This window comes from Leopardus geoffroyi, chromosome D3, assembly GCF_018350155.1.
Source record: "Leopardus geoffroyi isolate Oge1 chromosome D3, O.geoffroyi_Oge1_pat1.0, whole genome shotgun sequence".
NCBI classification, from domain to species: Eukaryota; Metazoa; Chordata; class Mammalia; order Carnivora; family Felidae; genus Leopardus; species Leopardus geoffroyi.
This window is the reverse complement of record NC_059339.1, coordinates 49,051,425-49,075,289: the sequence shown is the minus strand read 5'-3', so window position 1 is coordinate 49,075,289 and position 23,865 is coordinate 49,051,425. Positions and strand designations below refer to the sequence as shown.

The 23,865-nt window shown below is 42.7% G+C and overlaps 1 protein-coding gene and 1 long non-coding RNA gene across 5 annotated transcripts in view; one reads left to right on the top strand and one right to left on the bottom strand.

Annotated features, from left to right (window-relative positions):
• Nucleotides 1–23,865, top strand: part of CHST9 (carbohydrate sulfotransferase 9) — a 247,153-nt gene that overhangs the window by 219,305 nt on the left and 3,983 nt on the right. The gene's annotated exons all lie outside the window — the stretch shown is intronic.
• On the bottom strand, nt 1,872–20,483 carry LOC123588491. The gene is made up of 4 exons (XR_006707879.1): nt 20,437–20,483; nt 14,967–15,106; nt 11,586–12,683; nt 1,872–2,292 (listed from the first exon to the last, which is right to left on the bottom strand). It is a non-coding gene; the product is annotated as an uncharacterized LOC123588491 (long non-coding RNA).

The window sequence follows — 23,865 nt, the reverse complement described above, 5'->3', positions numbered from 1 at the left end:
CAAAATAGAACACCAAATATTTACTTGTAATCTGAAACACTGATTAGTTGCCAGATGAAATCACAATGATTTCCAGGCCCAATAAGAGTGAAATTCTTTGGACTGACCATAATAAGGAAGAGTCTTAAGTATATTCGTTATACAGTCATTCTTAAAACAGATAGTTGTATTGTTCAATCAGTGTCTGCCAGCTGGTATTTCTAATTTTACCATAGAATTTCTATTCTTTCTTCTCCCAAGTACAGAAAAGCTTTCCACTCTCAAGAACGCACTGGCAAAACAACTCAAAGAGACATCTCACACCTCTAATTTATCTAATTTTGGCAAAGAACCAAGAAACGAAGTCACACCCCTTCTTTAATCCCTCCACTACTCCCAGAATCTGGCTTTTAAAAAACAAGTTTGAAAACTCATTTTGGATAATCAATACAGTGTTCTTCATCAGAAAAGAATGTGAAATGGAGCACTGTTGAGCATTAATCTTTGCCCCTAAATCCTTCCCACTAGGCACTATAGATTGTGTAATTAAATTGAAATTGAAAATCAAGTCCTTTTTTTCCCCCCATTAAGCAAGCTCTGAGTTGCACACCAATGTGAGAAATCAGGGCTGGAGTGGATGGAGAGCTCCAGCCTACTGGCCAATCGCCAGCGTGCGTTTTTAGCCCACAGCTATTTTACCACACCTGAGCTCTGAGAACAAACAACTATTTGAGTTCTCTGGAGGGAGCGCTGGATTCTTTCCTGTGTAATTCACTGGGGAAATTAGTATGCTTTTTTAAAGTAACTTGTTAACGCAGCTTGTTTACGAGAAGAGGACAAAAATGAGCAGTGATCCGTTTGGCAGCTCCTGTCCCAGAATGGGATGAAAGCATGACCCATTTTTTCAGCTGTCTTTTTGGCAGTTCAGTGCTGCAACAATTTCCTCTCTGAAAAATGCTCCTTCTAGAGATGAAAATCTCCTGTAGGTTTTCTAAATAATTTTTACTATGGGAGATTAAAGATAATGCTTTAAAATGCTACCTCAAATACCTTCAAAAGCCAGATCAGAATATGGCCGGTACTGAATGGGAATACTGTACGTGAAACCTTTTAACTGAACTTGGAAACTGCCTTCTTATATGGTGGGCAGTTGAAAACCGCAGTAAATTAATACCTCGTGTGTATGCCTTTTTGTATAGGAGATCATTGAAACCCATTGGGAATTAATACACAGCTAGGTGACAAAGAGGGGCTCCGTTTCTTGTGGAGAGGACGTGCATGTTGGAGAGAACATGCACACTCGGGTGCTGGCTGGGACAAAGGCTCACCTTTACTGAATGCCTGGTTCAGAGAGAGCCACCACCCATAGGTGTGCCGTCAAAGCTGTGCGTTAGCTCCTAGGGCTGTTGGAACAAACTACCACACACTGGGTGCTTTCAAACAACGGAAATGTATTGTCTCACAGTTCTGGAGGCTAGGAGTCCAAAAGCCAGTGATCAGCAGGGCCACATTCCACAAGAAACCTATAGGAGAGGATCCCTCCTTGCCTCCTTCCGGCTGCTGGTGGCAGCCAGTGGTCCTTGGCGATGCTCGGCTAGTAGCTCCATCACTCTCTGCCCCTTTGATATGTGGCTTCCTTCCTGCGTGTCTCTTCTTTTCTTCTAAGGACACCAGCTGTATGGGGTGGAGGCCCACCCTAATGACCTCATCTTAACTTGATCACATCTACAAATGCCCTCTTTTTTTTTTTTTTTAATTTTTTTTTTCCAACGTTTATTTATTTTTGGGACAGAGAGAGATAGAGCATGAACGAGGGAGGGGCAGAGAGAGAGGGAGACACAGAATCGGAAACAGGCTCCAGGCTCTGAGCCATCAGCCCAGAGCCCGACGCGGGGCTCGAACTCACGGACCGCGAGATCGTGACCTGGCTGAAGTCGGACGCTTAACCGACTGCGCCACCCAGGCGCCCCATACAAATGCCCTCTTTTTAAATAAGGTCACACTGACAGGCACCAGGAGTCAGGATGTCCACGTACCTGTCTGGGGGACACGGATCAGCCACAAAAAGCTGGGGACCTCAGACTGATCCTCAACCCCTTCTCTCCCTGTGACCACTGAGCACTTCTGATGTGATCTCCCATCGCCCCTCCATCCAGCTCCTCCAATGCCCAGCCCACAGCCCCTGCTTCGGCCAGACCCTCATGGAGGTGCTTGTTCGGCGAGGCTCTCCTGCTCCCGTCCACATTTTCCATTCGTCCTCCATTCTGCTCCTCTTTGCTTCCTAAAATCCCAACCATCCGCATCCCTCCTCTGCTGCAAAACAAAAATCAAACAGAAAGGCTTTCCCCACGTTTAGCGGTGATTACAACCCCTGCTTGTGCATTATACTCACCCTTGGAACTTTGTTAGCACAAACCCTGAGGCTGCACTCCTACGCCAGCCCAAGAAGCACGGGATCCCTTTTGGGTTCAGACACAGCACAACCCTTAGACCAGACCAAAAGGGGTCATGTGCTTTAGAAGACCCCAAACATTGCAAACACAGAAATACAGAGACTTTTCTTTCCTTCTCAGCGTCATATTTTAAAGTTTGACAATCAATGGAGCACACACAAAATATGGGAGCACAACAGGGGAGCACGACAGAGCGGCTGAATCGGGCCGGGTCATCAGATGCGGTGGGGTTGGGCTGGGGGATAAAAAGCACCCTGTGCCCTTTGAAACCAGAGAAGGAGGGGCTGCGGTAGCCTCAAAGTAGCCACCCCACATCCTCTCGGGGCGGGGGCGGGGGAGGATGTGGAGGCAGACAGTGCTCCTGAGTTAAGTGTACTTCTGCCCTTCCCTCTGCTTAGGACACAGGTGGAGTCGGGGGTACGGTTTCGGGTGGTACTTAGAACTGCCTGGCAATCCCAAGGCCAGAGAAGTGAGGCGTGAGGTACGTGACCCATTCCCGCAGTCCCTTCCACACCCCACCAAGGAATCTGAAGAGCCTGAGTCATCTGCCTCCTTCATGGCAGCGGGTCCAGTCTCCCGCCTGAGTACCACTTCTGCCCTGCCTTCCTCCTGAAGGTCCACGAGCCACTCAGGCCTCTGGTGGCAGGTTGGCCTTCAGGGAGAAGAGAGGGCTCCTGTTACCTCCAGGCCCAGAACAGTCCCTCTGGAGAGGCTGCAGACCCTGGGTGGAAACAAGGGCCACGTATCGAGTCCTGCTTACCTTGAAACTTCTAAATATTTAGACGCACAGTATGTGGGCCTCCATGCCTACACTTGCTCTGGGCAACACAAATGTTGGGAATGATTCTGCTCAGATATCTGCGGCTTTACAACTCAGTATGTGATTCTCATAAAAAGCCAAGATTGAACCCTGTGGTCTACGGGATAAAACCCCAACCTTTGAGTATGAAATCCAAGACCCTGTGACCCCACAGTCCTTTGGACAGCACGCTCCCCCACCTCCCTAGATTTATTTCCCATTCTGCTCCTTTATGCAAAAATGTTGTGTGCTATATAAAACTGTTCTACCAGCATACTAACCCCTCTTCCTGCACATGCAGAATTTACTCATATTCCAAGACATAACTCAAATGCCTTCCACCAAGCTTTCCTTCATCACGTAGTGAAGAATAATCTCTCCCTCGTCTACGGTCCCATATTATTTTCCTTGCGTTTTCTACTCTATTTGTCCCTATCATGTTTGGTTCGTTTCAGTATCCACTGCTAGACCTTGCACATCATAAGCACCCAACCAATTGTTGGTCAGTTTAAACCTTCCAAGTCAATAAATTGTTACCCTGGTAGTCAGAGGGACTGCTAAATGTGGGCGGTCCACTCCCCATACACTGGACTGCTCAAAACTGTTGTGTCATTGGTTTTTACAAGGCAGGACCCAAGTGTTGTCCTTTGACCTCCCCAGCAAGGAATCTCAGCCAAAAACAGAAGGGACAAGCTAAGAATGCACATGGTCTCTACGAATAATGGTCACACTGTCAGAGGAATGACAGAATTGAAGGGCAGGGAGACCTACACCTCTATTTTATCTTTATGTCCACATTCCATAACAGCCTGTAGAATGTTAAATGATTTGCTTGGGTCAAGACATGAGCACCTGACTTTTTTCTCGAATGGAAGAATGGCAGCGCCATTCACTGTCACCTTTTCAGTGTAGCATGAACTTTATAACTTCTAAATTTAAAGTGGGATTACATTACCTCGCACTATTCTTATCAAAATGGCCATGCACTCAAGGAGACAACTTTGACCTAAAGAGAGTTTCTCACCGCAAGTTCAGCACTAATGGAACTAGTGAAGATCCCATCCCCCTAATTCCCTTTTAGGAGTACCTTCCAGAACCGGAAGTTGTGCTTTGTAAAAGCTATCCAATTTATGAGTCTTTCTAAAGAATGCTTGATGGGGCGCCTGGGTGGCGCAGTCGGTTAAGCGTCCGACTTCAGCCAGGTCACGATCTCGCGGTCCATGAGTTCGAGCCCCGCGTCGGGCTCTGGGCTGATGGCTCAGAGCCTGGAGCCTGTTTCCGATTCTGTGTCTCCCTCTCTCTCTGCCCCTCCCCCGTTCATGCTCTGTCTCTCTCTGTCCCAAAAATAAATAAACGTTGAAAAAAAAAAATTTAACAAAAGAATGCTTGAAAGCAGGACTGAAATGCTCCAAAAGTGGTAGCATGAATAGTGGCTAACAAAGAAGGATTTCTAAAAGATGGTTTTTATCAAAGGTCAGATGGCTTCCTATCTAGAAAATACTCAGGTATAAATGTCACAAAGCTGGGGCTCGCCTCTTTAATTGGAAACCAAGAAACTCAAAATATTGTGTAAGGGTTTCTGAGGAAATAGACAAGACAATGGTCTGTGGAAATCTACCGTAAAGACAAAGGGAGAATGAGAAAATGGCCCTCGGGTACTTTAAAAGCCTGAACACTAAGAAGAAAATAATGATTGAGATCAAGAAAATGGCTTATTAGCAACACTGCACGATTTATTAGCAATCAAATATGCAGATAGTTCTCCGCTCACTCAAAATGCCTCTGAATAATTGTGACCAATAATTGTGCTACTCGCCTAGTGTTCCGTGTGTCTTATTTGTCACAGCAAACCTATGAGGATACATATCTTAATCTCCTTATTATACAGGTGGAAACTCAAGCTTGAAAGATGTAGTAATTTTTCAGGTTCTGCTATGCTTAGCACTAAATTAGTAATAATAATAATGGTTAGCATCGTTCTTAGGTGCTTAACGAGCTTTCTGTGTGTAGGCACTGGGCTAAATTTTACATCAAATTATCTCATTTAAACCTCATAGCAGTAATCTTGTGCAATAGTTACAAACCCAGGGATTCATGGTCCATTAAGGGAAGTAGCTTGCCCGAGATTACACACCAGGATGGAAGTAATACGGCTCTACCCTGTAAGCACCAGCCACGAGTCTATACAGGCACACAGCTGGTGAGTGGCAGAGCTGGAATCAGAATCCAGGTAGAGGGGCACCTGGGTGGCTCAGTCAGTTAATCGTCCGACTCTTGGTTTTGGCTCAGGTCATGATCTCATGGTTTGTGACATCGAGCCCCACATCAGGCTCTGCCTGCTTGAGATTTTCTCTATCTTCCTCTCTCCCTCTGCCCCTCCCCCACTCTCTCTCTCTCTCTTTCTTTCTCTCTCTCAAAATAAATAGGGGCACCTGGGTGGGTGGCTTAGTCAGTTAAGTGTCTGACTTCGGCTCAGGTCAAGATCTTACAGTCCGTGAGTTTGAGCCCCATGTTAGGCTCTGTGTTGATAGCTCAGAGCCTGGAGACTGCTTCGGATTCTGTGTCTCCCTCTCTCTCTGCCCCTCTCCTACTCATTCTCTCTCTCTCTCTCTCTCTCTCTCTCTCAAAAATAAATTAAAATTTTAAAAAATTAAATAAATAAACATTAAAAAAAATTCAGGTATATATCATTCCGAAATCCTTCCTCTTTGCTGTTGCTCTATACCGATGCCTGTCCTGGAAGGTTTTCTATTAACTAAATGATCCCACTCATGACCACCCTAATCAGCACCCCAATTTTGACACTAATGCTGAAGCAACTGGTTATAAGACCCTAGAATACAGATATTTATGATGTAATTTGTTTTCCTAAAGCATTTCAACAATCAAGATAGGCATATACTCACTCTGGGGTTCCTGTTAAGCACTAAATTACTTTTTTAATTACATAAGTGAAAAATCAAGGGAATCTAGTCTAAGAGAAAAACTATCTTTCACCTGAAAAGAGATTATAAACTGAAAAAAGAAAAGTATACACGGGATAGTCTGCTGCCCCTGGCAATATTCCTCAGCAGAGCCCAAGCAAATACCATGGACATAAAACAAGAAAGGAAGTAGAAACCTTTATTCTCACCAACTATAAAATGTTCTTTTATTCCTTTATTTTCCAGAAAAGTACCTTACTTCTAAAAACTTGTTTATAAGTTCTTCATTCTTAGTAACAACTGCATCATTGTATATGTGCTCGTGGGAGAAAATGTGTGATATTGAAGCTCTGTGCTGAAAATGTAGCATCTCTTGAACAAAAATAGCTAATTTACCATCTAGTGGTTTTATTTTTATTTTATTTTTGTGTTTTAAGAGAGAGAGCACATAAGCAGGGGTGAGGGACAGAGAGAGAGAGAGAGAGAGAGAGAGAGAGAGAGAGAGAGAATCTCAAGCAGGCTCCACACTTAGCACAGAGCCCAACATAGGCTTGATCTCACAACACTGGGTTCATGACCTGAGCTGAAATATCGGGATGGACCTTTATCCGAGTGAGCCACCCAGGTGCCCCTTAAATTTTTTTAAAGCTCTATGCCCAACATGGGACTCAAACTCAGGACCCCGAGATCAAGAGTCACATCTTCTACCAACTGAGCCACCCAGGCGCCCTTTACCGTATAGTCTAAATGAATCCCACTACCTAAGATGCCAGTGAAATATATTCCACGGATGATTTTCTAGTCAATCTGTTCCCCTTCCTTTTCTTCCCCTCTTTGGAGTTTTTCTAATCCTATCCCTCCCTGCTTGCTAACACTCGTAGCTAAAGATGAGTTAACCGGGGTCACTGAAGTTTTTCAACCCAGCAGATTGTATGAGCAAATTGGTTAGCATCATTATAGCAACAGGTGTCAGTGGCCAAGTTCTACTGGCCGGGAGCACAATTAGCAGAGTTCCCCAACTCAAACACCTCCTCCGGGTGGAATGTCTGTTTTGCACTTCTAGAGTTAAAGCTTTGATCAAAATGGGCCACAGAGCCAATTTGTCGTCGTATTTTAATGTATACTCGAAAACACAGGGGGGTTTTTTGGTCTACCTTTAAACTATTTTATCCGTATTATCCCTTCTCCTCATGATAAGGAACTAAGGAATCAAGTGAAAACTTGAGACCTTGTGGTAGACAGCCGTAGACCTTAAGTAGTCAGCATTGTGAGTAAAAAGTTGCTGGTTGACGTTAAAAGTTGTGTTTTAAGAAGTAGTGATCAGGCATCAGAAATATGTTTATAAATTTAAACATGTTTATAAAATTTAAATATGTCTATCTTTATCAGTTTGAATTTCACTATTTCCAATATTTGGCCATAAAACATATTTCTAAAAGCCCAAAAAAGAAACAAATAACAAGAAACGGTCATTAATACTAGGCCAATTCTGCAGAATCTATGATATATATATGGTTTAGATCCCTCAGGGCAGATCACCTGGGTATCCATCGAGAGATTTCTGGAGTGCCTGGGTGGCTCAGTCAGTTAAGCATCTGGCTCTTGATTTCAGCTTAGGTCATGATCTCATGGTTCGTGAGTTCAAGCCCCGTGTCGGGCTCTGCACTAACCGTGCAGAGCATGCTTGGGATCCTCTCTCTGCCCCTCCCCTGCTTGCTTTCTCTTTCTCTCTCTCAAAATAAATAAATAAACTTAAAAAGAGAGAGAGAGAGGTTTCGCTTTTATTTTGTATAAAATTTTGTGTGTAACTGTATTTTGCTGAGGAAATACTCCTTGGTCCTTGTCAGAATCTCAGGAGTGAAAGGAAGTGTCTTGGAGAATTTTTCTGCCTCTCAGTAGAGAGAGAAAGTCATCCCACTTATTTCCTTTATTATGCATAAATTGAAACCAATTTTGTTTCAACTTTATTTGTAAAGTAGCACTTACCAGAGAACCAATTTCTGGGAAAGAAAAGATATAACAGACAAGTAGTGAAAATTCAGAGTACTGGTAAGGATCGTAGTGAAAGCTACCTTGTCTTTATTATCCTTAATGTGGAAAAAGTTATTATCCACAGAATTGTTATGTTTCATTCCATGGTCAGTCATCAAACAAGGAAGGAATAAACAAGATTCTTCACTGTTTCATCATGAGTATGCGCCTTGCTCAAAATGTATTAAAGGAGAGTATTTTCATGATGCTATTACTGAATAATTAAATTAGGCCAATGTTCTGTGGATGTGGAATAATGTAATTTACTATGTTGAATGATTAGCCAATCAGATTTCTCTCATTTTCTAAGGCAATGGATTGACTAAAATGTGACCATAAACAAAATAGATTTTATTAGGCATAATCTACTTTGTAAACAAATGAAATTAATTCTTTGCCTGACCTAAAGCTTTGAAAATGAAAGACCAAAATTGAACACATGCTTCCAATTTTGGTTCTGTTACTAAGATGACACTTAATATAAAAGTTACAATTTAACTTCCCCTCAAGTATTCCATACTTGATACTAAATGACTCTTAGAAATATGTTCATCAACAGATGGGAGCCACTTATGGCCTCATAAACTCCAAAGCAAGTGAAATTATCTCCGCCAAATAGAAAGATTACAAGAAAGCCTCATCTGGTTATCTCAGAGATGATTAATGCATTGCATGTTGGTTCAATGGTACAATGAATATTGACACATAATCACCCTTCCTATGAGAGAAATACGGAAGAGACGAATGCTAGTGGTCTATGTTTTTAATCAATCACTAAGCAATTTCAGCACGTGCCCTGTGTTTGGAGCTGAGCTCAGTGTGACAGAGGATGTGGAGGTAAGTGCCAGCACAGACCCTGTTCTAAAGGGATTGTCTCTCTTGAAAGAGAAGACTAGCATCCCTCAAGTGCTATGTGTGGATAACAGAGTGTATTATTACTTACTTGCGTATTAACTGAACCGGTATAGATACTGTGGGAGTTCGGAGAAGCCGACAATCAATGAAAAGTGGCCAGGGAAGGATCATGGAGGACTTGAAACCAAAGTTATTTAGATTTGATTCAGCAGGAAATAGAATGTGCTGGCAATGAAGCTTTTGGAATTGAGAAATGACCTCAAGAAAATTAGTGTGGAATTTTCTTAAAACCATATCCTGTATTTTCCTTTTTGCTCTGTCTCCAGTGGTACCAGCCACTAATCTCTCTCCAGGCTATTCTGCTTCCACTCCTACCAGGCCCCCAGTCCGTTCTCCACTTAGTCAGGAGAGTGAGTTTTATTTTTTTTATTTTTTTTATTTTTTTTTTTTATTTTTATTTTTCAACGTTTATTCATTTTTGGGACAGAGAGAGACAGAGTATGAACGGGGGAGGGGCAGAGAGAGAGGGAGACACAGAATCGGAAGCAGGCTCCAGGCTCTGAGCCATCAGCCCAGAGCCTGACGCGGGGCTCGAACTCACGGACCGCGAGATCGTGACCTGGCTGAAGTCAGACGCTTAACCGACTGCGCCACCCAGGCGCCCCAGGAGAGTGAGTTTTATAAAACGTCAGTTCACATCATGTTATCACCCTGTCCGAGACCTCCGGTGGCTACTATTACACCTCTGATGAGACCCAAAGTCCTTCCTGTGATTTCCACGATCTAATTTTCCTACAAGATATGGTCCCACGCTCCCCTTTGATTTTATCTTAAGTCACTGTGCCCTTCTCGCGACAACCACACGGGTTCCCCCTGCATCCTTCCACACCTGGCCAGGTGCATCCCCAGGCGAGGACTTTGCACTCGCTGCCCCTGCCTGAGATGTTTGTCTTAATGACCTCTGCTCCAGCAGCTTCTCCACAAATAGATCTTCTCTAGACATCTATTTAATGTAGTCTCTCCGTTCTTCCCACAACTCACTCTATGTCACATGGCTCTGCTTCAGCAATTGTTTTCTGGTTTATTTATTTGTTTATTGTTCATATCTACCTTCACCCAAAGAACATAAGTACCATGAGAGCAAGACCCTTGTCAGAGTTGTTTGCCCCAACACGTTTAAGAGTTTGCATATTAGATGCTCAATAAATACTTCAAATGAATGCCTTGCTTAATTAATTCTACTAGCAGGCAATGACAGTAGTCTAGGCATGAAAAAATGTGTGTAAGTGTTCTATTGGTAGTGAGAATAAACACGTTAGATGGAAAAAAATGAATAGAATTTGGTACCTGAGTACGGGAAGTGAAATAACAAATTAAGACAAGATCCCCAGGGTTACTGCAGAAGGGTGAGACTCTCGGCAGAAATAAAAAAGTGGTGGTTAAAAGCCACATTTCATGAGTATACACCACCTATAAAGCATGATGTATTTATTCCATTTGATTTCCACAACTCTATTAGGGAGGCCTCAGATGGGAGGTTGAGTCGGCTACCACCGAGTTGCTCAGTTAGATGTCCTATTCCAGTGAGTGACATTGATTTGGCAGAAAAGTATTTGTCTGATAGCCATTGACAATTGCAAGTAAAGCAGTGTGTGTATATTCATCCAAAACCCACTCTCACTAGTCAGCCTCTCCCTATGGCCTTGGTCCACGTTTCCTTTCACTAAAGCAGACTGAAGTCCTGGCAGGGGTCAAGACAGGCAAACTGACCCTCTGTGCCAATTAGCATAAATATATCTCTCCTCGCACAGGAGGGAGCATGCTCTGAACTGGGGAATCTCAATGGATGGAGCCTGAGTCACAGATGAGGCAAGAGAGTCTTCCCATTGGTCTGAGAACTGGTCTAGAAGTACAAGTCTTGTCTCTGGTGTTCACAGATGAATGATGCTCGGAACTATCCATTTTCAGTTATCATACTGGCTACAGGCTAGTAACTAGTGGCCTTCAGTTATGGGAGACCCTCAGAAAATTCCACGTGTGGAGCCTGAGACTTCCCCTGTTGGATACATTCTTCCCCTGTTTGGAGAGTAGGTGGAATCAATAAGCTGTGATATTATTTCTGAGCAAGGTACACCAAGATGTGTTTGTTCCTTTCAAGGAGAAGATTACAGAATTGTATTAAGGAAAGGGAGGTGATGATGCCATCTCTAAAGGACCTTCAGAGAATTATGCTTGCTTGATTTATGATATTAGTGTCTCTATAAATAGATTACACAGAAAATCCTGTTCATCAGTGTCTGGATGAGATTTGTGGTTGGATATCAACAGCAGCCCTGTTCCCCCCCCCCCCCCCCCCGCCTTGGCATCGCTGTTCCTAGGGCTCAAGTAGCTTTGGACTAGTAGGGAATGGGTGGAGGAGGAAGCATTTCCCCAGGTATATGCCACTTCCCGGGACTTGGACTCTGCCTAAAAACAGCAACAGAAAGCGTTGGACGGCCCCCAGCACCACCACCCCCCCTTGGCCAGTGTCACAGTTGCACTTACCCAGGCTGGGCTGCAGATGGCAGGCGCCTCTCTGTGATCCTCCCATGTCCTGTAGGAGCTCAATCTGTACCAGCTCTGGGGGATGAGGTTGTATTGATACTGAAGACTCCCAGCCTCAGGCCAAGGGATCAGGATCAGTGCCGCTCCTACTGGCCTCATGAAGAAAGGGTGACCAAAAGAAAAACTCATGGCCATGACCATTGATGCCTCTTAGTATCCATTTCAGTGACATCTTGAATCAAGTACAGCCATCTTCAGAGGAAACAACTCATTTTGGAAACCCCAAAAGGCTTCAAAATTTAGATTGAAATAATATTCTTAAGATAAAACTGATAAAATTTATCTTAGTGCACAAAGAGATAAGACCTACAAATATGCATTTTGATCAACACTTTGTTTTGACAGAGATCCACTCATTCTGACCCCCTCATATGGTAACTCACTCTACTGCCCCTCGCCTCTCTGTTCTCCTGCTTTGCTATGAGTTTATGTCTTACATTCTTCCTTTGCATTCCTCCTCAGACTGAAATCCCAAAAAGAAATCCGTGTCGGCATGGCCTCAAGATCACCGTGGCATGATCTGGTGCCCATGGCAACTCTCTGTTCCTAGTACAGGGCCCAGGTAACCCATGGTAGCACCAACGTGTGAGGTGCCTGCTCTAGACTGAAAGGGTTGGGCCAGGCTTTGGGGAGGCAGTCTTGTGGAAAGCTGAGTTGTCAAATATGCAGGCAAGTAAGCCAGAGGGACCTGTGTGTCACTTGAAGGTGCTGACCCAGGCAAATCTGATCTGGGGCTGGCAGATGCTTAACCAAATAAGACAAATGGAATGTGTTCCTGCCAGTGTCACTGTTGCTCGCACAGTGTGGCCATTCCCAGAACTCAAGTAGCTTTGGACTGGTAGGCAATGGGTGGGGAAGAAACGGGCCCTTGCGTGTACATGGCTTCCTGGGACTGAGTTCTCACCATGCTGACACCCTCTACTCCACCATTACCTTGACTCAGTCATTCTCTTGGACTCTGCTTCTCTTTAAGGCTGATGTTATTTTTTTTTTTTTCTCTTTGCCAATAACGAGCCAAACCTCTCCATGTTTTCCAGTCTAGAGCCAGAGGGAAGATGGATAAATAGATTTAGCTAGTCACTGTCCACACCTGAGCAGAGGCTGTTGCTCCACACTTTTTCACTGGTGGCCAGCTAGCCTATGGATAAGCTGTCCTTAAAAAGCAGGTGCTCACTCCTAATTGGTGCCTCTCCCCACCACTTCTTAGAGGAATAGGGCCTGTTGCTGTGGTCATTTCACTCTGAAGTTGGGAAGGCCGGCATTCTGGACGAGCTGTCCAATGTCAAGGGAAAATCAAGAAAGACACAGAGACAGGATGCATTAACATTTTGGAGGAACCAACTATGTGGTCAGGAACTGTACTAGGTACTTTAAAACTGCATTTATCTCATTCTCAAAAAGCCTCCTTTCCTCTTGCCATCAGAGTGTCAGAATCAGAAGGCTGAGATTTTAGGGTAAATCTTGGGTAAATGGGCCCAAAGAGAACTTTTGTTCAAAGTTGGTTCTAGGTCACGGGGCTGCCTGCCCCGGGCAAGAGAACTCTTACAGAGTTCTCTTACAGGACTCTACGTAGCCTAGTTCGGCTCCACAGGACTAGGTTCCATCTGGTCATAAGGTGCTCCTTTTCTCAGCCTTATTTTATGCGTATATACACAAACTCATTGTGAACACTTCCAAAGGGCAAGTGACACTTCCAAAGAAGAAGGTGTTGGGATCCTGGACCCCAGCCCATGCCATCACTTCTATTTCAACATGTCCAAGAACAAATATTAGGATTCTCACTTTTAAAATGGGAAAACAGACAACCAGAACGTTAATTGACTTCCTGTCACAACACTGGCTGTGCCTTTGTATATTCTCTCGTCTCTTAATATCTCCTTGCATTTTGGCTAGACTTCCAGTGACTGCCAACACCTGTGACTCTGCCTGAAGGTGTCTACCCTGGCCTCCCATAGAGCAGGCGAGAGTTGCCAGACCTCTTCCCTTTAGGAGCCATCAACCAAGGCTGATGGGTTTGGTGGGATAACTCTGGAGCTTTGAAAGTTCCCCCAGTGGAACAGAAATCCAGTTCCTACTGTGCTGACTTGCTTAAAAATTCACCCTATGCTCTCTGCCTTCTCTTCCCTACCTTACTTCCCTACTGTCCTCCAAGTATTTGTTAGAATCAACTCTAAATTAGCAACTTACACTCACATCCTTGACTCAAGGTCTGCTTCTAAGGAAACACAAATAAAGACACTGCCCTAAAAGGTGGGGAACCTGGTGCCTCTGGCTCAAAATTCTTTATATACTTTATACTTTATGCTTTCGTGATCTATCCAGCTACCATGTTCCTGGCTTCACAAAAGCTTTCTTCTCTCTTGCACTTCCCTCGCCATCCCATGGAAGCACCCCACCCCTCTCCTCCACTGATCACCCATGTCTCTGACCCTCCCTGGTCCACCCCAAGTCAGTTTCCAATTCTAGTGTCACCTCATGGACTCATTTCCTTTGCTTTCTAACCCATATCTGTAACACCACCACCTGCTCCCACGGAAGGAATGAAAGAGGGAAGGAAGGAAGGAAAGAAAAGAGAGAGAAAAAGAAAAGAAAACACAAAAGCATTCCAACCCAGGGCAGCGGGCTCCTTCTCCCCATCATACTCCCCAAAACCAGAGCAAGAACTGTCTAGCAACTGCATTCTCTAGAAGAAGGTATTGGAGTCAAGGTTGCCTCCCCCATGTCTCCTCCAGAACTCTCTCATACATACACATATTTGTTGTTATTCATCTTCAACTCAAGGGGATGAGAAGCTGGTTGACAATTATTAATTTTTAGAAAACTAAACATTAACATATTGGAGATATTAAGGAGCCATATTTCAAATCTATTAGATATCTAAAATTCCAGTGAAATATCAAAATCCTTGCAATGAAACATCCAATTATTCTACCTCTTTTATTGCAAATTGACTTTATTTGTGACTCTCATCCACACTTGACATGTGCAGGCGCACCTAGAAGAAAAATTGTGAGGACCAAACATTCTGAATGCACATTATCATGTTGCAGCTCCTCATTAAAGTTTTGAGTTTCTTTAAAAAGCAAAATGTTTTGCTATTTCTTCCTGGGATGGACATAAAGAAGTGGAATGTGTTCCTGACTTCTCCAAACTCACTCCACAGAGTGACTTTGGGCAAGTTATTACACAAGTATTTTTATTTATCCATAAATTTAAAAACAATAGCCTCATTCTCTCAAGATAACTTAGAAGACAGATAAAATGATAAATCTATAAAAGCACAATGGTCTCCTTGTAGAGAAGCCTGATAAGACTTCTTACATACATTGAGGTTATGTCTGTTTTCAGCTTCTGATGGTCTTGCCAAATGAGTGAGCAGCCCTGTTCTTGGGAGAAACTTCCCAGCTGATGTAATTGACATTTCACTACATCCTCAGTGCTCATATCTTAATTTTTCTTAGCTTTAACAAGAAAGAGAGAGAGAGAGAGGAATTAAACCCAAAATTGAAAGAACTGGCAAGTGCAATTATAATTTTAGTCCTTGCATGCAAGGTGACTATAGAAATTAGCTTGTTGGCTCAGCTGAAATAGCCTCACTACTGAAACTATTGTTTTGTGTTCAAGCAGCTTAAATGATTTGAAGGTTGCAGCTTAGAGAGACCTAGAATTCGCTAGTTTCTCTCTTTACCCTCTAGCTCCAAGTGTTCATTATTTCTTCCTGTAACTGTAGTTGTGATTTCTTTTCCTCTGTTTTCTTTCACTGGCTTTGCCACCACTTCCATTGATCTTTTTTTCCTTCCCGTTTCTGTCTCTCAGTTGTCCTCTGCCCTCTTTCTTCCACTCAGCTTTATCCCCATTGAACATTTATCATAGACTCTTAACTTTGTTGTGTTTTAAGTGAGAGAGAAGAGGAGAAAAGGATGTCAAAAGCGGAGGAAAACCAGTGATATTCACCTAGAAAATACTTGTCACATAGAGATGCTCATAAATAAACATTTAAGGAATAAATCAATAAAATCTCTATCATTTATAGAGAACATACTTTGTGTTAAGCACTCTACACATATTTCCTGTAATTCTACACTGCAAGGGAATGCTGTTTTTCTCTCCATTTTAGAGACCAGGAAACTGAAGCTTAGAAGAACTAAAATAGGTTAGGCAAGTTTGCTGTGATAGAAAATGAGAGAAAAGGGGCACGAAACCAGGTCCTCGTGATTCAGAAATTCTGGTTCTCAACTGCCATGCTCTCTTGTGACAGACATATGCTTGGTGCTTTACTTACATCAATTCATTTAATGGGAATTAAACAAGGAGTAAATTACTTGATATATGTGCAGCTGAAAAAAGCCACAAATGAGTAAGACTGAGGTCGGAAGCATAGCATTAGCAATAGCTTTGTCAAGTTGGGCCTGTTACGTAATCTCCCTGAGCTTCGAGTCCTTCATCTGTAGAATAAACATATCCATGTCTTGTCTTTGGGTTGATGCAGCAGTTAAATGAGCTTGCTCCATTCCCCCTGGATTTTATACTGGGCAAAAAAAAATGAAGAAGAATATTCCGGAGAGAGAAAATAAGTCACGGAGACAGGAAACAAATGATTTTGCACAGTCCACACTTTCTCCAAGAAACCCTCCCTGCCCTCCAAACTGGATTGAACGCCCCTTTTTAATGCTCTCCTGGCATCACCTTCTTCCTGTCTTGCCACCTGCCATAAGTGTGGTCATTCTTGACTGTCTTTTCTGTATCTCCCTCCCCTCCCCTCCCCTGCCCCTGCCCCTGAGGCCGCCCCATACTAGCAGGGACCAGCTGAGACTTCGCTGGCTATTCCTCCAAAATGCAGCCCAGAGCCTGGCACACAGTTAGTGCTCAGGAGACATTTGATCAGTGAATAACTGAAGCTGAAGAGTAGGAGATGAGGATAAGAAGGATGCATCTTCTTATGGCGCTGGATACTAGGATTGCATGATCACAGCGTTCCCAACTGTCCCGGTGTCCTGGTAGAAACGCAGTCAGTCTTCACCCCTCATATAACTGAGCCATCAGTTTCCGAAGCCCTTGGCCTACGACTTGAGAGAAACAGCTCTGGGACAGAGGGGCCGGGCAGAGACACGCTGGTTTGCAACCTCAGAAAGCACCAGCTTTCAGGCATCCCACCCACTGCTCTCCTCGCCCTTATTAACCACTAGAAATAACTAGATCTTCACGACGGTATGAAGACATCTAACTGCATTCATATCTAGAGTGAAAATAAATCACAAAAGATGCGTTCTTAAAGGTAATACTGTGCAATTAAACTAGAAAACTATCAAAACCAATGACAGGAAGGGACACATCTAATTACCAATATTATCATCATCAACTTTATCTGTTAATTGCCCAGCAAGGTCCCCCCACAATGGACACGGGCACCGTGGATACTTTTTGAGCCCAGAAAAAAAAAACTGGGCTCATGAGTTGTCCTTCTTCCCAAGCTGTGTGTCTTAAACAACTTGCTTAATGTTTTTGAGGCTCCGTGCCTTCATCTGGGAAATGGAAGTGGAAGATTATCCTAGCAGTAGGTGATGGTGTGTTACGGGTCTGACACGTAGCAGGCACTCAAAACTGGCAGATGTGTGATCACCATGACTGCTCTAACTAATGCCTTCTAAGGCCCATAAACTCGGGTGGCGCCTCTACCAGCCAACAACTTCCAAATCTGTATACTCCGTGTCGGAGTCCTGCTACTGAGACCCCTATCTCTCAAGGGCACCTCGAACTCAAAGGGTCTGAAATTGAAGGTAGTGAATACTTAAACCACCCCATAGCTTTCCATGATATCTGCTACTCCTATTTCCCCAGTCTGGGAAATGGGGGGCAGCATTCCTTATGCTTTTTTTGCCCCCACTTGTCCACTCTTCCAGTCTGATTAATTTCCTGAATTTGCCCCCAGATAATTCCCTTTTCCTGCATTCTTACCTCATTGTCTTGGCTCCTCTCCTAAGGGACAGTCACAGTTGTCTTCTCGACGACCCCCTACCCCCAGCTCCACCTGCCCACTGCTGCTAGAATGTTCGTTCCAAACCCCTGCCTTGTCGAAAATCCCTGCCATCTACATGGTAAAGTCTAGACTCTTTATATGTCATGTACATGTCATCTAGACTCTATATGGGCACAAGGATTCACCCCACCTGCCTCTCCCTCTAATCCGCATCTGTCCCCCAAGTGTCTTCTCCGTGTCAGCCTGTACTGTCTTTCCTATCCGTGACTTGTTGACCTGTCAACTCCCCAGTATCCTCCTAGATTCATCTCAGACATCACTTCTCTTTGAAATTTTCCCCAAAATATTTCCTCAGAAAACCTAAGTATTCTTGTCTCTGTTCCCTGATACCTTATGTATCCTTTCACTATGGCAATTATCACATTTTTTCATAAACTGCTTATTTTTGTAATGTTTATTTATTTGGGGGGTTCAGAGACAGAGGGAGAGAGAGAGAATCCCAAGTAGGCTTTGTACTGTCAGCTCAGAGGCCAACATGGGGCTCGATCTCACAAACCACGAGATCATCACCTGAGCCAAAATCAAGAGTCAGACCCTTAACTGACTAAGCCCTACCCAGGCGTCCCCATAATGTGCTTATTTTTATCAATACATTTAAACTTCGACTTCCTCAAGAGGCCATACAATTTATCTATTTTGCCTTTGTTTATACAATGCCAAACACAGCATAGAGCGGTAACTCAATACATGCATTATGAACGAATGATCAAAGTCCTTGAGTTACATGATAGCACAATAGCAGATGAAGTCGTACAGAAGTACACTTGTCAACTGCATAAAGCCAGTGTGTGTCAATTGCCCGAGTACAGGGAACTACAGGAATGATAATTGTTCTTCAATTAAATTCAAAACGTATGTTTATTCGAGAGACTATTCTAGATACTAGTGGAAGTTCCATAGACTTACAACACTGCACACTGACCTTTAATAAGTTTAAAATGTATGGGAGAGATAGTCACCTAAACAACCAACTCTAACAACTAACCAGGGTAAAATGAAAGGTGCTAAACAAAAGGCTTAACACCAAACCAGGTCAGACTTGTCGTTACACCCTGCTGTCGCACTTCTGCTCCCCAGGCCTCCATTAGCATGCTGCTGAGCCTTTGCCGCTATGGTAACCGATTCATTACGCAATTCATTATGTAATTATGTGCTTAATGTATTTTTCCCTATAAGAATATTAGCTCCATGTGGGCAAGGATCACATTCATCTTATCCACCCCTCCATCCCTGGCATCTACCCCGCTACCTAATATGTAGTAGACCCTCAGTGACTTCAGGGGGAGAGAGGAAGGGCAATTAATGTCAATGTTGAGGAGCAAAGAAGACTTCACAGAGGATGTATATGGAAACAGAGGCCTTAAAAACTAACAACAGGGCCCTCAAATTTACTGCACGGTTCGTGAAAAGTCCATATTTTTTCCCATTAGGTTTCTTTGAATACTCATTTTTCTCATCTGTAGTGATAATATCTTTTAACTAACTGGGCAAGCATGTCCATTCTTCAAAGGTATTTATGGAAAACTATAGCTCTCTGCCATAGTTTACAATTTAGCTATGCCTAGAAGAGTTTCCCCAGTGAGAAAATAAAATAATGATGTGAGCTGGAATAAATCACTTTTTTCACAGGTGGCACAGACTAAGTGCTAATGCTGCTGTGAAGAGAGCAGAATCCCTCGCTGGAGTCCTGGGCGGTTTTCAAGGAGACAGAAGGATTTTTCTATCAACAGGATTTCTATAAAATCTAAGAGATTTGGAGTTCTAGCAAGGGGAAGAACATGAGTGAAGGGTGTTGAGAGCCCGATGGAAGCAAGTAGAAGACAGCATGTGTCGAGATGGGAGCAGAGCACAAAGTGACAAGCCCAATGGTGACACAGTACTGATGCCAGCTAAGGAATCCGGTCTTTGGTTTATATATAGTTGAGCCAGTTCCAGATTTTAAAGGGATGAAAAGTTAAAATGTTTTAGGAAGACTATTTTGGCAATAATCTTCAGAGAAACCAATTAGTAGGATACTAAAGAATATCCAGTTAAGAGGTAATAAATAAAAAAGATTTTTAAAGACATTATGAGATGTAAATTAACCAATTTACTTTCTGATTGTTAAGGCATCTCTCAGATTTTGTGAGTGGGTGGCCAGAATGTAATAGAACCATTTCAGAAATAGAAAAAAGCGCAGGAGGAGCCACTTTGAGAAGGAACAGGAGACATTTGGCTTTATAGACATTCACTTTGAGGACAAGCAGAATGAGGTGTCCTGAGGGAAAATGAAGATGTAAAAGTCTACTCTTTTTATATTGTTATTATCATCGGCATTATGATGATGGTGGTAGAATTTCATTAGTATAACCTGCAAATTTAAAATACTATCAATCTCATAGCCAAATTATGGAAGTGGTCCAAGTACCCATCGACTGACGAATGAATAAAGAAAATGTGTGTGTGTGTGTGTGTGTGTGTGTGTGTGTAGTGGAATATTACTGAGCCATCAAAAAGAATGAAATCTTGCCATTTGCAAAGACGTGGATGGACCTAGAGAGTATTAAACTAAGTGAAATAAAAAGTCAGAGAAAGACAAATACCACATGATTTCATTCATATGTGGGATTTAAGAAACAAAAAAAATGAACAAAGGAAAAAAAAGACAAACCAAAAAATGGATGCTTAGCTACAGAAAACACTCTGATGTTTACCAGAGGGGAGGGGGGTGGGGAGATGAGTGAAACAAATGATGGGGATTAAGAGTATACTTACCATGTTGAACACGGAGTAACGTATAGAACTGTTGAATCACTATATTATACACCTGAAATTAAGATAATACAGTATGTCAATTATATTGGAATTAAAATCGAAAACTTAATTAAAAATAATAATTTAATACAATATAATACCGTTCATCTTGATTTTAGTAATCGGAACCCTTCCGTCATGGAAAGTCTTTTCTGTGATTGAAGAAAATGGAATGGGGATGGGGTGGGGAGGGAGGGAGGCCACCACAACCTATAATGGTTTTCATAAGGTGAGCGATGGTGGGCTAAGACATGCTAGAGGAAGGTCTAGTGACCATCCAACAAGAAGCCTGCTGGGGTGTCACTACTTAGAATGAACCCTTAGCCTATCTCTTGATTTAATTATAGCTGAGGAAGCTGACTAGTACTAAATACACTATCAGGAGATTGTAAGTCTCATTTATGAGCAATGAAACTTTCCCTCATGTAGTTATCTCCCTAGCTGAACTAGTCATTAGAAAGTAGCTTGAAGAACATGGACTTCCAGCAAAGGGAAGTGGATAAACATGTAGGGTATCTCATCAGGTGTGTTGTGAGGGCTCATGTGACATCCCTACCCATAGCAGAGTATTTGTCTCTACTTACTAAAATATTCACACCCGCCATATTTGATGTCCTTCTCCCCTAGATGGTATGAGATGAGCTTGTATTTTTTTACTTTCGTTTGCAATACTCTCTTGAGTGGTCCCCCAAATGCCATTACTGCCTGCAGAGTGCCTGGGGAGCTTGTTTAAGGTAGAGTCAAGAGCCCCACTCCCAGAAATTCTGCTCCCGAGTGTCCACAGTGAGGCCTGGGAGGCCTGGGAAGCAGATTGCTGGCAAGCCTCCAGAGGTTCCCAGGCAGCCTTGAGTGACTTTGAACCAATCTGATTTGGCAGGCAGGTAAGGCTCCGAGCCCTCCTTGCCTACTTTAGCGTGAGCAGCTCTACGTGTACCTATTTTATTTGTGTTCTCTTCTGCCAAAGATATGTTTGAATACAGATTTTCAGCACCTTGACAAGAATTGGTAAATTATTTATCTAAGTTAACCTTGACCTTTTGATTAACACTTTTTCTTTGACAGGGTTATAAAACAATTATTTGAAAGCCCATCATTTAGTTAAAAGCACATTTACTGCAAGAAATAAAGCAGAAGAAACTTCTATTTCCATGAAAAGCTTTTTCCTCAGTCATTGCTCTCCAATATAAATGAAAATATAAAATTTCTGAATACCATATTGTCTGAGGCACTAGCTGGTGTTTAATTTCATGAAAAAGATGCTGAATTTCTCCTTCCACTTGGTATTTGAAGAAAATCTAAAATATTCCAAGTAAAAATGATTGTATTTTAAAGTGACTATTTGTGCATGTAAAACTCTGATTTTGTGTGCATGAGGATGTCCTGGTTATGTGCAAGGAGTCATCTTACACACACTGTTTTTCCTATTTGCAATGACAAACAAGCTGACACTAGTCCCTTCTATTTAAAAAAGAAGAAATTATAATCTTGATACAGTCAAGGTATAACCACTATGAATGTTTAGAAGGAGCTTAAAAAAAACCATAAGGTGACACGGGAAAGAACACCGTGCTAGACAGTTTTGTGAATTTATTTTTTTATTTCATTAAATGTGGCACGAAGGCTGGTGAAATGTAGTACAATTGTGTAAGTAAATCCTGTTAATAGACACACAGATTCATTTTGTGCTGTATCTTGAAATAAACAATCCACCTGTGGTCTTTAAAAATTGCACTTAATCAACAATTATTGGTTGACTCTTTTCTATGTGCCAGGCAACATGTTATGTACCAGAGATCCAAAAGAGAACAAAAAAGATAAGACCTCTGTGGTCATGTTCTAGTGCAAGAGGTGGGAGTGGGACGGGGGGTAGGGGGAGACAACACAGAAGTAAGTAAATAAAATCATTTCGCATTGCAACAAATGCAATGAGGAAAGTAAGCAGAGTTCTTATTTGGGAACCTTACATGGGAGAGAATCTCAGAAGAGAACATAATTTAGACAAGGTGGACAGGGAAAACCTCCCTGCAGAAGTGGCTTTCTAAGAGCAAATAGAAGAACCAGGCATTCTGGCTACTAAGAGCTTGAATAACATGGTGAGAAGTGGTCAAAGAACTGAAAAAATGGAAGTTGCAATGAGCTGGAAGGTTAAAGGATGGTGGTCAGAGAGATGATGGAGGTGGCACAGGCACTGGTGATGACATGGTCTATGAGAAATGAATAACACCTCTATTAAAGGCGAGGTGGTCAAGGAACTGAGAGTTTATTGGGTGTCAGAGTCACCACACATAATGACAAGAAGGGGTATGAGAAGCAAAGTCTGAGCCAGAAGCTAAAGTCTTCAGTGCATGAAGCAGAAAGGACAAGGGTGCAGGCAGACGACAGCATGAGGAGGGAGAAGGGAGGCTCAGTAGGACACGTGTGCTTGACAGAAGCAGAAGCTTTTGCCAAGGGACATGTCCTGGAAGCAGCAGTGAATTGCAAGGAAATAGTGCCCTGACTTCTGGCTGGAGGGACAAGTGATTCAAGGAAATAAAGTTTTGTCTACTTGAGAAAGTGCAAGGGCAGCAGAATCTTGGGGGCCAGCCAGGTTCCATGTAGAGAAAGTCCTGGGAAACAAACATTCCAGAAGTCTCCAGAGTTTAAAGGGGAATTTGATGACCACAAACAGAAGGTCCAGAGGGCACAGTGGAAAGCTGATTTTGTTTTTGTTCTTGTCAATGGGGCAGGGAGGGAACTAATTAAGGTACATCTAGAGACACACAAATTATAGTCTGGATAATAATGGACAACTGGGGAACCTTGAAATTCACTAGGTCAATGGGATAAAACATTATTACTACACTATAAAATATTAATAATAGCAATTATTATTTACAGTTGTAGTAGTAGAAGAAGTAGCTGCAAAAATATATTGGCAATGTTATTTCAAGCCTGTACTAAGTACTTCCCATGCAGTCAACCAATAACCCCATGCTCTTCCAAAGCCCAAGTCAAATTTCAGATCATCTGTGAAAATTTAATGGACTACAGGTAATTGATCAGAGTAAAGATGGATTCAGGGCTTTGAGGTCATCCTGGCAGTCTCCAATATGACAGAAGACAAATGGTTTTAGACTTGAAACACCAAACAGTTGGCTCAATGCTATGGAAGATTTGGGCAGCTGTTTTATGGGGCTACCCAAGTTGGTGTATGGTGATCAGGGGTTACTCACACAATCTTCTTGCACTAGAAAGAAGCAATTCCCACCCCCACCCCACTTAAAGCCTAGCTAGTAGAAGGACCATGATGCTTTGAGGTGGCTTCCATCCACAGTGCAAACTATTTCTCTGCTCTTTTGCTCAATTTGCTAGAATATTACTAATCAACTTGGAAGATTTCATTCCATTTAT